This window comes from Bos taurus, chromosome Y (assembly GCF_002263795.3).
Source record: "Bos taurus isolate L1 Dominette 01449 registration number 42190680 breed Hereford chromosome Y, ARS-UCD2.0, whole genome shotgun sequence".
Taxonomy (NCBI): Eukaryota; Metazoa; Chordata; class Mammalia; order Artiodactyla; family Bovidae; genus Bos; species Bos taurus.
This window is the reverse complement of record NC_082638.1, coordinates 24544598-24559145: the sequence shown is the minus strand read 5'-3', so window position 1 is coordinate 24559145 and position 14548 is coordinate 24544598. Positions and strand designations below refer to the sequence as shown.

The 14548-nt window shown below is 38.8% G+C and overlaps 1 protein-coding gene across 1 annotated transcript in view; it reads left to right on the top strand.

Annotated features, from left to right (window-relative positions):
- The first annotated feature begins 793 nt into the window (after positions 1-793).
- The window catches only part of LOC104974629 (zinc finger protein 280B-like), a 33610-nt gene continuing 19855 nt past the window's right edge, over positions 794-14548 (top strand). The window contains 1 exon segment of the mRNA NM_001319890.1: positions 794-933. The gene's annotated coding sequence lies outside the window, so the exon portion shown is untranslated.

Genomic DNA, 14548 nt, shown 5'->3' with positions numbered 1-14548 from the left:
CCACTCTGCCATCTTGTTCATCTCAACTTTTTGACTATTAGAAATAAGACTGCTATGAACATTCATGTGCACGTCTTTGGGGAACCATTTTTTTTACACATAGTGAGGTGACCATGAGTCTAAGACTTGAAGCAAGACAGCTCCATGTGGAGAAAGGGCAAGTGTATCCAGTGCAGTCTCACAGTCTGAAGACAGCAGTGTCTGAATGGAATCTAGAACAAAGGAGGTGGGATGGAAAAAGCTTCTGGGAGGTGGCCCAGAATTAAATGGTCTTGAAAGTGCTTTAAGACCACCTCTCAAAGAGTCAGACACGACTGAGAGACTGAACTGAACTGTAGGAGGAAAGTGGGATGACTCTCGTTTCCACAGACACTTCAATACAGCCTAATTATCATGGAGGTACTTTAGGCAAGATATTACAATCTAGATGATGGTGAAATGTGGGAATAGAACAGAATCAAAGCCTCGATACTGTGGCTGTGGGTCAAGGTTTGGAGGAGACACATGCTCCCTGCCTTGTGACACAACAGAGTTGACTTAGAGAGATGAGGATGACAGGTGAGTTTGGAGGGCTCCTAAGGGCCATTAAAAATGATGCATTACCCCCCCCCCCCCCATCAAATCATCTGAGTTGCCCCCCATTCTGCCCTAGAGGTATCAGGATTGCGCTTTGTGATGTCAATTCTCAGCCAGGGCCACCATTGGCTGGGGAAGTGAGTTGCTGATCTCATAAAGCATAATGCTGTGGACCCTAGGGAGGGGTATATAGAGGTGTGCTCAGGGGCTCTGGAGCAGACCACTGGGAGTCTTCAAAATGACTAAAGAGACTCAGAAGCCACAAGGCTCTAGAGCACTTATGGAACAGCCGACTTCAGGCAACCAGGAGGAAAAGATGAAGACTTCCTGTCAACTGAGGTCCACAAAAGTGTCAAGGTGAGTTGAACCCATCCAAGCTCCTCTTGCCCATTGACACCGCCCCATGAGACCCCCTGCCCTCTACTGGCCTGGCACATAGCCCTTCTCTGGTCACACTTTTCCTGAAACTATCGTTCCTATCCATCTTCACCCTCTTCCCCAAACAAGTGGCATTCTGTGCTCCCTCTCTTGTTCTCTCCAGGTGTCCAGGGTAACCATGAGGGTGAATAAGTCATCTGGTCCTGAGCTTCGTTTTTGTTCGATGGAAGATTTTTGATTACAGTTTTGCTTTCCATGCTTGTGATGGGTATGTTGGGATTATCTATTTCTTCCTGGTTCAGTTTTGGATTGTTACACTTTTCTAGGAATTTGTTCATTTCTTCCAAGTTGTCCATTTTATTGTCCTATAGCTGCTGATAGTAGTCTTTTATGATCCTTTGTACTTCTGTGTTGTCTGCTGTGATTTATCCATTTTCCTTTCTAATTTTGTTGATTTGATTATCCCCCCTTTCTTTCTTGATGAGTTTTGCTAATGGTTTGTCTATTTTATTTATCTTCTCAAAGAACCAGCGTTTATTTTGCTGAGTTTTGCTATAGTTTCCTTTGCTTTTTTTCGTGTATTTCTGCCCTAATTGTTTTTTTAAATTTTATTTTATTTTAAACTTTACAAATTGTATTAGTTTTGCCAAATATCAAAATGAATCCGCCACAGGTATACATGTGTTCCCCATCCTAAACCCTCCTCCCTCCTCCATCCCCATACCATCCCTCTGGGTCATCCCAGTGCACTAGCCCCAAGCATCCAGTATCGTGCATCGAACCTGGACTGGCAACTCATTTCATACATGATATTATACATGTTTCAATGCCATTCTCCCAAATCTTCTCACCCTCTCTCTCTGAAACAGAGTCCATAAGACTGTTCTATATATCAGTGTCTCTTTTGCTGTCTCATACACAGGGTTATTGTTAGCATCTTTCTAAATTCCATATATATGCTTTAGTATACTGTATTGATGTTTTTCTTTCTGACTTACTTCACTCTGTATAATAGGCTCCAGTTTCATCCACCTCATTAAAACTGATTCAAATTTATTCTTTTTAATGGCTGAGTAATACTCCATTGTGTATATGTACCACAGCTTTCTTATCCATTCATCTGCTGATGGGCATCTAGGTTGCTTCCATGTCCTGGCTATTATAAACAGTGTTGCTATGAACATTGGGGTACATGTGTCTCTTTCAATTCTGGTTTCCTCGGTGTGTATGCCTAGCAGTGGGATTGCTGGATCATAAGACAGTTCTATTTCCAGTTGTTTAAGGAATCTCCACACTGTTCTCCATAGTGGCTGTACTAGTTTTCATTCCCACCAACAGCGTAAGAGGGTTCCCTTTTCTCCACACCGTCTCCAGCATTTATTGCTTGTAAACTTTTGGATCACAGCCATTGTGAGTCGTGTGAAATGGTACGTCATAGTGGTTTTGTTTTGCATTTCTCTGATAATGAGTGATGTTGAGCATCTTTTCATGTGTTTGTGAGCCATCTGTATGTCTTCTTTGGAGAACTGTCTATTTAGTTATTTGGCCCATTTTTTGGTTGGGTCATTTATTTTTCTGGAGTTGAGGTGTAGGAGTTGCTTGTATATTTTTGAGATTAGTTGTTTGTCAGTTGCTTCATTTGCTATTTTTTTCTCCCATTCTGAAGGCTGCCTTTTCACCTTGCTAATAGTTTTCTTTGATGTGCAGAAGCTTTTAAGTTTAGTTAGGTCCCATTTGTTTATTTTTGCTTTTATTTCCAATATTCTGGAAGGTGGGTCATAGAGGATCCTGCTGTGATGTATGTCAGAGAGTGTTTTGCCTACGTTCTCCCCTAGAAGTTTTATAGTTTCTGGTCTTATGTTTAGATCTATAATCCATTTTGAGTTTATTTTTGTGCATGGTGTTAGAAGTGTTCTAGTTTCATTCTTTTACAAGTGGTTGACCAGATTTCCCAGCACCACTTGTTAAAGAGATTGTCTTTAATGCATTATATATTATTGCCTCCTTTGTCAAAGATACGGTGTCCATATATGCATGGATTTATCTCTGGGCTTTCTATTTTGTTCCATTGATCTATATTTCTGTCTTTGTGCCAGAACCATACTGTCTTGATAACTGTGGCTTTGTAGTAGAGCCTGATGTCAGGTAGGTTGATTCCTCCAGTTCCATTCTTCTTCCTCAAGATAGCTTTGGCTACTTGAGTTTTTTTTTTTTTTTGTATTTCCATACAAATTGTTTAATTATTTATCTAGCTCTGTGAAGAATACCGTTGGTAGCTTGATAGGGATTGCATTGAATCTATAAGTTGCTTTGGGTAGTTGTAGAGGGAGGTAAACTTCCAAACTCATTCTATGAGGCCACCATCACCCTAATACCAAAACCTGACAAAGATTCCACAAAAAAAGAAAACTACAGGCCAATATCACTGATGAACATAGATGCAAAAATCCTTAACAAAATTCTAGCAATCAGAATCCAACAACACATTAAAAAGATCATACACCATGACCAAGTGGGCTTTATCCCAGGGATGCAAGGATTCTTCAATATCCTCAAATCAATCAATGTAATACACCACATTAACAAATTGAAAAATAAAAACCATATGATTATCTCAAAAGATGCAGAGAAAGCCTTTGACAAAATTCAACATCCATTTATGATAAAAAAAAAAAAAAAACTCTCCAGAAAGCAGGAATAGAAGGAACATACCTCAACATAATAAAAGCTATATATGACAAAACCACAGCAAACATTATCCTCAATGGTGAAAAATTGAAAGCATTTCCTCTAAAGTCAGGAACAAGACAAGGGTGCCCACTTTCACCATTACTACTCAACATAGTTTTTGAAGTTTTGGCCACAGCAATCACAGCAGAAAAAGAAATAAAAGGAATCCAAATTAAAAAGAAGAAGTAACACTCTCACTATTTACAGATGACATGATCCTCTACATAGAAAACCCTAAAGACTCCACCAGAAAATTACTAGAACTAATCAATGATTACAGTAAAGTTGCAGGATATAAAATCAACACACAGAAATCCCTTGCATTCCTATACACTAATAATGAGAAAACAGAAAGAGAAATTAAGGAAACAATTCCATTCACCATTGCAATGGAAAGAATAAAATACTTAGGAATATATCTACCTAGAGAAACTAAAGACCTATACATAGAAAACTATAAAACACTGGTGAAAGATATCAAATAGGACACTAATAGACGGAGAAATATAACATGTTCATGGATTGGAAGAATCAATATAGTGAAAACGAGTATACTACCTAATTGTTATTATTACATTTTCCTTCTTCTAACCCTGGGATTCTTCACTTCTTCTTTTTCTCGTTGATTTGGGTGTAAAGTTAGGTCATTTATTTGAGGTTTCTCTTGTTTCTTAGGGTAAGTTTGTATTTCTATGAACCTTCCCCTTCAGATCAGATCAGATCAGATCAGTCGCTGAGACATGTCCAACTCTTTGCGACCCTATGAATCGCAGCATGCCAGGTCTTCCTGTCCATCGCCAACTCCTGGATTTCACTGAGACTCACGCCCATGGAGTCAGTGATGCCATCCAGCCATCTCATCCTATGTCTTCCCCTTCTCCTCCTGCCCCCAATCCCTCCCAGCATCAGAGACTTTTCCAATGAGTCAAGTCTTCGCATGAGGTGGCCAAAGTACTTGAGCTTCAGCTTTAGCATCATTCCTTCCAAAGAAATCCAAGGGCTGATCTCTTTCAGAATGCACTGGTTGGATTTCCTTGCAGTCCAAGGGACTCTCAAGAGGCTTCTCCAACACCACAGTCAAAAGCATCAATTCTTCGGCACTCAGGCTTCTTCACAGTCCAACTCTCACATCCATACATGACCACAGGAAAAACCATAGCCTTGACTAGACGAATCTTTTTTGGTAAAGGAATGTCTCTGCTTTTGAATATGCTCTCTAGGTTAGTCATAACTTTCCTTTCAAGGAGTAAGTGTCTTTTAATTTGATGGCTGCAGTAACCATCTGCAGTGATTTTGGAGCCCAAAAAATAAAGTCTGACACAGTTTCCACTGTTTCCCCATCTATTTCCCATGACGTGATGGGACCGGATGCCATGATCTTCGTTTTCTGAATGTTGAGCTTTAAGCCAACTTTTTCACTCTCCACTTTCACTTTCATCAAGAGGCTTTTGAGTTCCTCTTCACTTTCTGCCGTAAGGGTGGTGTCATCTGCATATCTGAGGTTATTGATATTTCTCCCGGCAATCTTGATTCCAGCTTGTGTTTCTTCCAGTCCAGGGTTTCTCATGATGTACTGTGCATAGAAGTTAAATAAACAGGGTGACAATATAAAGCCTTGACGTTCTCCTTTTTTCTATTTTTTTTTTCCTTTTTCTATTTAGAATCAGTCAGTTGTTCCACGTCCAGATCTAACTGTTGCTTCCTGACCTGCATACAAATTTCTCAACAGGCAGATCAGGTGGTCTGGGATTCCCATCTCTCTCAGAATTTTCCACAGTTTTTTGTGATCCACACAGTCAAAGGCTTTGGCATAGTCAATAAAGCAGAAATAGAGGTTTTTCTGGAACTCTCTTGCTTTTTCCATGATCCAGCGGATGTTGGCAATTTGGTCTCTGGTTCCTCTGCCTTTTCTAAAACCAGCTTGAACATCCGGATGTTCATGGTTCCCATATTACTGAAGCCTGGCTTGGAGAATTTTGAGCATTATTTTACTAGCGTGTGAGATGAAAGCAATTTTGCCGTAGTTTGAGCATTCTTTGGCATTGCCTTTCTTTCAGATTGGAATGAAAACACCTTTTCCAGTCCTGTGGCCACTGCTGAGTTTTCCAATTTGCTGGCATATTGAGTGCAGCACTTTCACAGCATCATCTTTCAGGATTTGGAATAGCTCAACTGGAATTCCATCACCTCCACTCTCTTTGTTCGTAGTGATGCTTTCTAAAGCCCACTTGACTTCACATTCCAGGGTGTCTGGCTCTAGGTCAGTGATCATACCATCGTGATTATCTGGGTCGTGAAGATCTTTTTTGTACAGTTCTTCTGTGTATTCTTGCCATCTCTTCTTAATATCTTCAGCTTCTGTTAGGTCCATACCATTTCTGCCCTTTTTCGAGCCAATGTTTGCATGAAATGTTCCTTTGGTATCTCTTATTTTCTTGAAGAAATCCTTAGTCTTTCCCATTCTGTTATTTTCCTCTATTTCTTTGCATTGATCGCTGAAAAAAGGCTTTCTTTTCTCTTCTTGCTTTTCTTTGGAACTCTGCATTCAGATGTTTATATCTTTCCTTTTCTCCTTTGCTTTTCGCTTCTCTTCTTTTCACAGCTATTTGTATGTGTTGTGTTTTCATTTTCATTTGTTTCTATGCATATTTGCATTTCTTTTCTGATGTCTTCTGTTATATGTCAGTCATTCAGAAGCACGTTGTTTACCCTCCATATGTTTCTATTTGTCATGGTTTCTTTCCCCTTGTGGTTGACATCCAATCTTACTGCTTTGTGATCAGAAGAGATGCTTAAAATGATTTTGATTTTTGTTTTCAGTTTACCAAGGCTAGATTTGTGGCCCAGTATGTGATCTATCCTGGAGAATGTTCCATGTGCACTTGAGAAAAAGGTGAAATTCTTTGCTTTGGCGTGAAACGTTCTTTTGAAATCAGTTAGGTCTAACTGATCCATTGTATCACTTAAAGTTTGTGTTTCCTTGCTAATTTTCTGTTTGGTTGATCTATCCATAGGTGTATGTAGGGTCTTAAGGTCTCCCACTATTATTGTGTTGTTTTTAATTTCCCCTTTCATACTTGTTAGCATTTGTCTTACGTATTGAGTGCTCCTATGTTGGGTGCATATATATTTATAATTGTTATATCTTCTTCTTGGATTGATCCTTTGACCATTATGTAGTGGCCTTCTTTGTCTCTTTCCACACCTTTTATTTCAAAGTCTATTTTATCTGATATGAGTATTGCTACTCCTGATTCCTGTTGCTCACATTTTGCATGAAATACCTTTTCTCAGCCCTTCACTTTCACTCTGTATGTGCCCCTTGGTTTCAGGTGCGTCTCTTTTACACAGCATACATAGAAGCCTGGTTTTGTAACCGATTTATCATACTTTCTTTGTCACCTATCTATCCATTTGTCCATCCCTCTTTCCAATCAACAATCAATCTTTTTCCTTGGTGCATTTCAGTATGTGTCTCCTTAAGTATCTCAGCAAGCCTGCCATTAAGTAGTCAGCCGTGTTTGTATACAGCAATTTTCTTTGGATATTAACTTTACACACAATGAAATATAGCAATCTTTTCTTTCCTCAGTCATGCTACTTTTGAACTGAAGTATAGTCCATTTATAATTTTGTGTTAATTTCTGCTTTACAGCAAAATGATTCAGTTATAGACATATATTTACATATGTATACGTTGAGTGTGGATACACACACACACACACACACACACACACATTCTTTTATTTAATCTCTCTCTCTTGTTTTTTGTTTTTTTTTTTTTTTTTTGGCTAAACTGTGCAGCAAGTGGAATTAGTTCCCTGACCAGGGCTTGAACCTGCATCCCTTGCAGTGGAAATCTGCAGTCTTAACCTCTGGACTGCCAGGGAAGACATATATATATAATTTATATATATATATGATTTATATATATATATATATATGTGCCTTTTTAAATCACATTTCATTATGATTTATAATTGGATACTGAATGTAGTTCTCTGTGCTCTAGAGTAGGAATTTGTCAATCCATTCCATATGATTTGTTTTCTATCTCTTAACCCCAGTCTCTTACTCCATTTCTCCCCCAATTCTCTCTGCCCTGAAGCTGTAAGTCTATTCTCTATGTCTATGAGTGTCTTTCTGATTCATACATATGTTCATTTGTGTCATATCTTAGATTCCACATTTGGATATTATGATATTATTTGGTATATATGTTTCCCTGTGTGCCTCACTTCATTTAGTATGATCAGCTCTCAGACCTTGCATGTTGACTCAAATGGCCTTATTGTTGTAACTGTACATATTCCTGTATCTTTTTAACCATACATAGAGCTATTCATCTATGGTTATTTTCTAAAATATATTATTAAAAAGTGTTTATAAATCACTCTTGGTATAGTATGTCCATTTTGAGTCTGTATAAGGATTTTATATATCTGTCACTTCACTTAATTTGCCCAGTCGAGTCCAACTCTTTGCATCTCCATGAACTGTGGCATGCCATGCTTCCCTGTCCAATTACCTACTACCCAAGCCTACTTAAACTCAGATGCACCGAGTGGGTGATGTGAACCAATGGTCTCGTCCTCTGTTGTCTGCTTCTCCTCTTACTTTCAATCTTTCTCAGCATCAGGGGCCTTTCCAATGAGTCAGTACTTCAGATAAGGTAGCCAAAGAATTGACGTTTCAGCATCAGTCCTTCCAGTGAATATCCAACAGTAATACCCTTAAGGATTGACTGAATTGATTTCCTTGCAATCCAAGAGACTCTCCAGAGTATATGTGGGTATGAACAAGTATTCATTGTGCTTATGTTTCGTCTTTTGGAGACATAGAATAATACTTATGAATGTAATTCATAAAATGTTGATGTATTCTCTCATATGTATATGTGCGTATGAATAAATGTTTACTATGCTCTTGATGAAGGTGACAGAGGAGAGGGAAAAAGTTGGCTTAAAACTCAACATTCAGAAAATGAAGATCATGTCATTCGGTCCCATCACTTCATGGGAAATAGATGGGGAAACAGTGGAAACAGTGTCAGACTTTATTTTGGGGGGCTCCAAAATCACTGCAAATGATGACTGCAGCCAAGAAATTAAAAGACGCTTACTCCTTGGAAGAAAAGTTATGACCAAATCTAGATAGCATATTGAAAAGCAGAAACATTACTTTGCCACCAAAAATCCATCTAGTCAAGACTATGGTTTTTCCAATGGTCAAGTATAGATGTGAGAGTTGGACTGTGAAGAAAGCTGAGCGCCGAAGAATTGATGCTTTTGAACTCTGGTGTTGGAGAAGACTCTTGAGAGTCCCTTGAACTGCAAGGAGATCCAAACAGTCCATTCTGAAAGAGACCAGCCCTGGGATTACTTTGGAAGAAATGATGCTAAAACTGAAACTCCAGTACTTTGGCCACCTCATGCCAAGAATTGACTCATTGGAAAAGACTCTGATGCTGGGAGGGATGGGAGGCAGGAGGAGAAGGGGACAACAGAGGATGAGATGGTTGAATGGCATCACTGACTCAATGGACGTGGGTCTGAGCGAACTCTGGGAGTTGGTGATGGACAGGGAGGACTGGCGTGCTGCGATTCATGGGTTCCAAAGAGTCGGACACCACTGAACGACTGAACTGAACTGAACGGATGCATATGATGCCCTCTCAAGCAGAAATAGGAAAATGATAATGAATGTAATTTATAAAATCCGAATGTATTCACTCATATGTATAAATGTGTATGAAGAAATATTTACTGTGGTTATACTGCCATCTCATGGAGAAATAGAAGAATGCTTATGAATGAAATTTATAAAATCCAGATGCATTATTCACATATTGAAAAATATACTGTATAACTTTATTAAAAATTAATACATGATCATAACAGAAAATGTTAATTTCCTAGAAAAAAAAAGAAAGAAAAAAATCGCCCATGATCTCTTTTACTACTCGCTCAGAATTCTGAGTTCCTTAAATAGACATTTCTCCAAAGAATACATACAGATGGCTAACAAACACATGAAAAGATGCTCAACATCACTCATTATCAGAGAAATGCAAATCAAAACCACTCTGAGGTACCATTTCACACCACTCAGAATGGCTGTGATCCAAAAGTCTACAAGCAATAAATGCTGGAGAGGGTGTGGAGAAAAGGGAACTCTCTTACACTGTTGGTTGGAATGCAAACTAGTACAGCCACTATGGAAAACAGTGTGGATATTCCTTAAACAACTGGAAATAGAACTGCCTTATGATCCAGCAATCCCACTGCTCGGCATACACACTGAGGAAACCAGAAGGGAAAGAGACACATGTACCCCAATGTTCATCGCAGCACTGTTTATAATAGCCAGGAAATGGAAGCAACCTATATGCCCATCAGCAGATGAATGGATAAGAAAGCTCTGGTACATATACACAATGGAGTATTACTGAGCCATTAAAAAGAATACATTTGAATCAGTTCTAATGAGATGGATGAAACTGGAACCTATTATACAGAGTGAAGTAAGCCAGAAAGAAAAACACCAATACAGTATACTAACACACATATATGGAATTTAGAAACATGGTAACAATAACCCTGTGTACGAGACAGCAAAAGAGACACTGATGTATAGATCAGTCTTATGGACTCTGTGGGAGAGGGAGAGGGTGGGAAGATTTGGGAGAATGGCATTGAAACATGTATAATATCATGTATGAAATGAGTCGCTAGTCCAGGTTCAGTGCATGATACTGGATGCTTGGGTCTGGTGCACTGGGACAACCCAGAGGGAGGGTATGGGGAGGGAGGAGGGTTCAGGATGGGGAACACAGGTATACCTGTGGCGGATTCATTTTGATATTTGGCAAAACTAATACAATATTGTAAAATAAAATAAAATTTATTTTAAAAATAAAATAAAATAAAAGTAATTCTGAGTTCCTGAGCTGGAGAGATAAAATATCAGGGTGTGTTAGTTCTTTCACTATAAAATACTTTCTGTTATTTGAATTTTAACATATAACTTGGTTCTGATATGTGGTTCTTGCTTTGTTTATTTATACTGAAGATTTTCCTTTTACAAATACTGAGTAATTTGACCACATCTTTAGAGACTGCTTGCTTTATACTTTTTTTTTATTCTTCTTTTTTTCTTTTTTCCGTTTTTGCTATAATTAAAAAATGTTGCATGTCGTGCCTCCAGGAAATAATACTGTAATGAACATTAGGGTGCATCAATCTTTTGGTTTTAAGGTTTTTTCCAGAAAAAATGCCCAGGAGTAGGTCATAAGGTGATTATTTGTTTTAGTTTTTAAAGGAGCAGCAATACTCTTCACCATAGTGGCAGTACCAATTTACATGCCCACTAACAGTGCAAGATTGTTCCCTTTTTTCCCACATTCTCTCCAGGAATTATTGCTTGTAGAATTTTTGTTGCTATCTATTTGGCCTGGCGTGAAGGAATACCACATTGCAGTTTTGATTTGTATTTCTCTAATGAATAGTGATGATGAACTATGGATGGAGGTTCATGACACTGTACAGGAGACAGGAACCAAGACCATCCTCAAGAAAAAGAAATGCACAAAAGCAAAACGGCTGTCTGAGGAGGCCTTACAAATAGCTGTGAAAAGAAGAGAAGCCAAAAGCAAAGGAGAAAGGGAAAGATATATCCATTTGAATGCAGAGTTCCAAAGAATAGCAAGTAGAGATAAGAAAGCCTTCCTCAGTGATCAGTGCAAAGAAATAGAAGGAAATAAAGAATGGAAAAGACTAGAGATCTCTTCAAGAAAATTAGAGATACCAAGGGAACATTTCATGCAAAGATGGGCTCAATAAATGACAGAAATGATATGGACCTAACAGAAGCAGAAAACACTAAGAGGAGAACTGTACCAAAAATATCTTCCAGACCCATTTAATCACAATGGTCTGATCACTCACCTAGAGACAGACATCCTGGAATATGAAGTCCAGTGGGCCTTTGGAAGCCACACTACAAACAAAGCTAGTGGAGGTGATGGAATTCCAGTTGAGCTATTTCAAATTCTCAAAGATGCTGCTGGAAAGTTCTGCACTCAATATGCCAGTAAATCTGGAAAACTCATCAGTGGCCACAGGACTGGAAAACATTAGTTTTCCTTCCAATCCTAAAGAAAGGCAATGTCAAAGAATGCTCAAATTACAGAACAATTACACTCATCTCACACACTAGTAAAGTAGTGCTCAAAATTTTCCAAGCCAGGCTTCAGCTATACGTGAACCATGAACTTCCAGATGTTCAAGGAGGTTTCAGCAAAGGCAGAGGAACAAGAGATCAAATTGCCAACATCTGTCAGATCGTGAAAAAGCAAGAGAATTCCAGAAAAACATCTATTTATTCTTTATTGACTATGCCAAAGCCTTTGAGTGTGTGAATAACAATACACTGTAGGAAATTCTCAAAGAGATGGAAATACCAGACCACCTAACCTGCCTCTTGACAAATCTGTATGCAGGTCAAGAAGCAAGAGTTAAAACTTGGACATGGAACAGCAAACTGGTTCCAAAGCAGGAAAGGAGCACATCAAGGCTGTATATTGTTGCCGTGTTTATTTAACTCATATGTGGAGTACATCATGAGAAACCCTGTGCTGGAGGAAGCACAAGCTGGAATCAAGTTTGCTGGGAGAAATATCAATAACCTCAGATATGCAGGCGACACCACCCTTTCTGCAGGCAGAAAGTGAAGAAGAATTAAAGAGCTTCTTGATGAAAGTGAAAGAAGAGAGAAAAAGTTGGCTTAAAGCTCAACATTCAGAAAATGAAGATCATGGTCTCATCACTTTATGGCAAATAGATGGGGAAATGGCAGAAACAGTGGCTGACTTTATTTTGGGGGGCTCGAAAATCACTGCAGGTGATGACTGCAACCATGAAATTAAAAGACACTTACTCCTTGAAAGGAAAGTTATGATCAACCTAGACAACTTATTAAAAAGCAGAGACATTACTATGCCAACGATGGTCCATCTAGTCAAGGCTATGTTTTTTTCTAGTAGTCCTGTATGGATGTGAGAGTTGAACTGTAAAGAAAGCTGAGCACTGAAGAAGTGATGATTTTGAACTGTGGTGTTGGAGAAGACTCTTGAGAGTCCCATGGGCTCCAGGGAGTTCCAATCAGTCCATTATAAAGGAGATCAGTCCTGGTGTTCATTGGAAGGATTGATGTTTAAGCTGAAACTCCAATATTTTGGCCACCTGATGTGAAGAGCTGACTCATTTGAAAAGACCCTGATGCTGGGAAAGATGGAGGGCAGACAGAGAAGGGGACGACAGTGGATGAGGTAGTTGGATGGCTTCACTGCCTCAATGGACATAAGTTTGGAGGACTCCGGGAGTTGGTGATGGACAGCGAGGCCTGGCGTGCTGAAGTCCATAGGGTCGCAACGAGTCGGACCCGACCGAGTGACTAACCTGAACGTAGCCTCTTTTCAAGTGTTTTTTCATCATCTGTATGATTTCTTTTGGGAAATGACTATTTAGATCTGCCTGTTTTTTTACGAAGGTGTTTTTTGTTTGTTTGTTTGTTTTTGATACTGGGCTACGTAGCCATTTGCATATTTTTGAAAATAATGCCTTGATAACTAATGGGAACTATCTGTGTAGCACAGAGAACTGCCCTCCATGCTCTGTGATGACCTAAATTTAGAAGAAAATTAAATGAAAGAGGTTATGTTTATACACTTGTACACCTAGTGTGATTTGTGTACAGCAGAATGTAACACAACATTGTTAAGCAACTACATGTGTATATGTGTACATACTCTAGGCTCCATTTAAAGGATGTTCTAAAAGAAGCAGAAGTAATCTACAATAACAGAACTGAGAACAGGGGTTGCATGGGGAAAGACAGTGTGGGGAAGTATACCAAAGAATTTATCTAGGATGATGGGGAAAAAAAAATTTTTTTTCAATGAGCATTAGATATATAATCTAGGTGAAATTGCAGAAATATTTCTGAAATGGAAAATCCAAACAGGGTCTTGCCAAGTGGCTCTATGTATTTATAAATTTACTAGATAATGTCATATTGTCCTTCAGAAAGTTGCATCACACTATGCGCTCACAACACTGCTGAAACACTCCTTTTCCAATTTGTCATCGTCCATTTGGAGGAAAAATTTGGTATATTTCAACTTTGTCATTGAACTTTGGCACTTTTCATGGTGAGAAATCATATTCCATTATTGTTTTTGTTTGCATTTATTTTATTACTAGGTAGGTATGACATTTCTTCCTGATTTTTGGTAATTTTCCTTTTTTGGGGGGGAGGGTAATTTGTATGTTTTTTTTTTTTTTAATTATTCTTGTTTACTTCACAATTCTCTTCTATTGGGTTTTTCATCTTTTCTTATTTTAACTTTGGACTCTGCATAAATGAGGTAAATGAGTCATTTGTCAGCTGTCTTCCAAATATTTCTCAATTGTCATTTTATAATTCCGTGTTTATTTTCTATTCAGTCATGCAGGAGTTTTACTACAAAAAAAGTTATCTAAATTTTCCCTTTTAAGCTTCTGGACAAAGAACATGTAAAATAAGTAATTTTAAAGGTGGCTCAAAACTCTAGGAAGCTAGAGGGTGTGGTTAAAAGAATCGGGAGAGGTCAACGCTCTCTGTCTTGCTCCCCATACTCCCCTAGAGGTGTCAGGATGAGGCTTTGTGAGGTCAAGGCTCACCAGGGCCTCCATTGGCTGTGCAAGTGGCTTGCTGACCTCATAAAGTGTAAGGGTGTGGCCACCTGGGGAAGGGTATATATAGGGGTACTCAGGGGCTCTGAAGTAGACCACTGCGAGTCTTCAAAATTACTAAGGTGACAGGG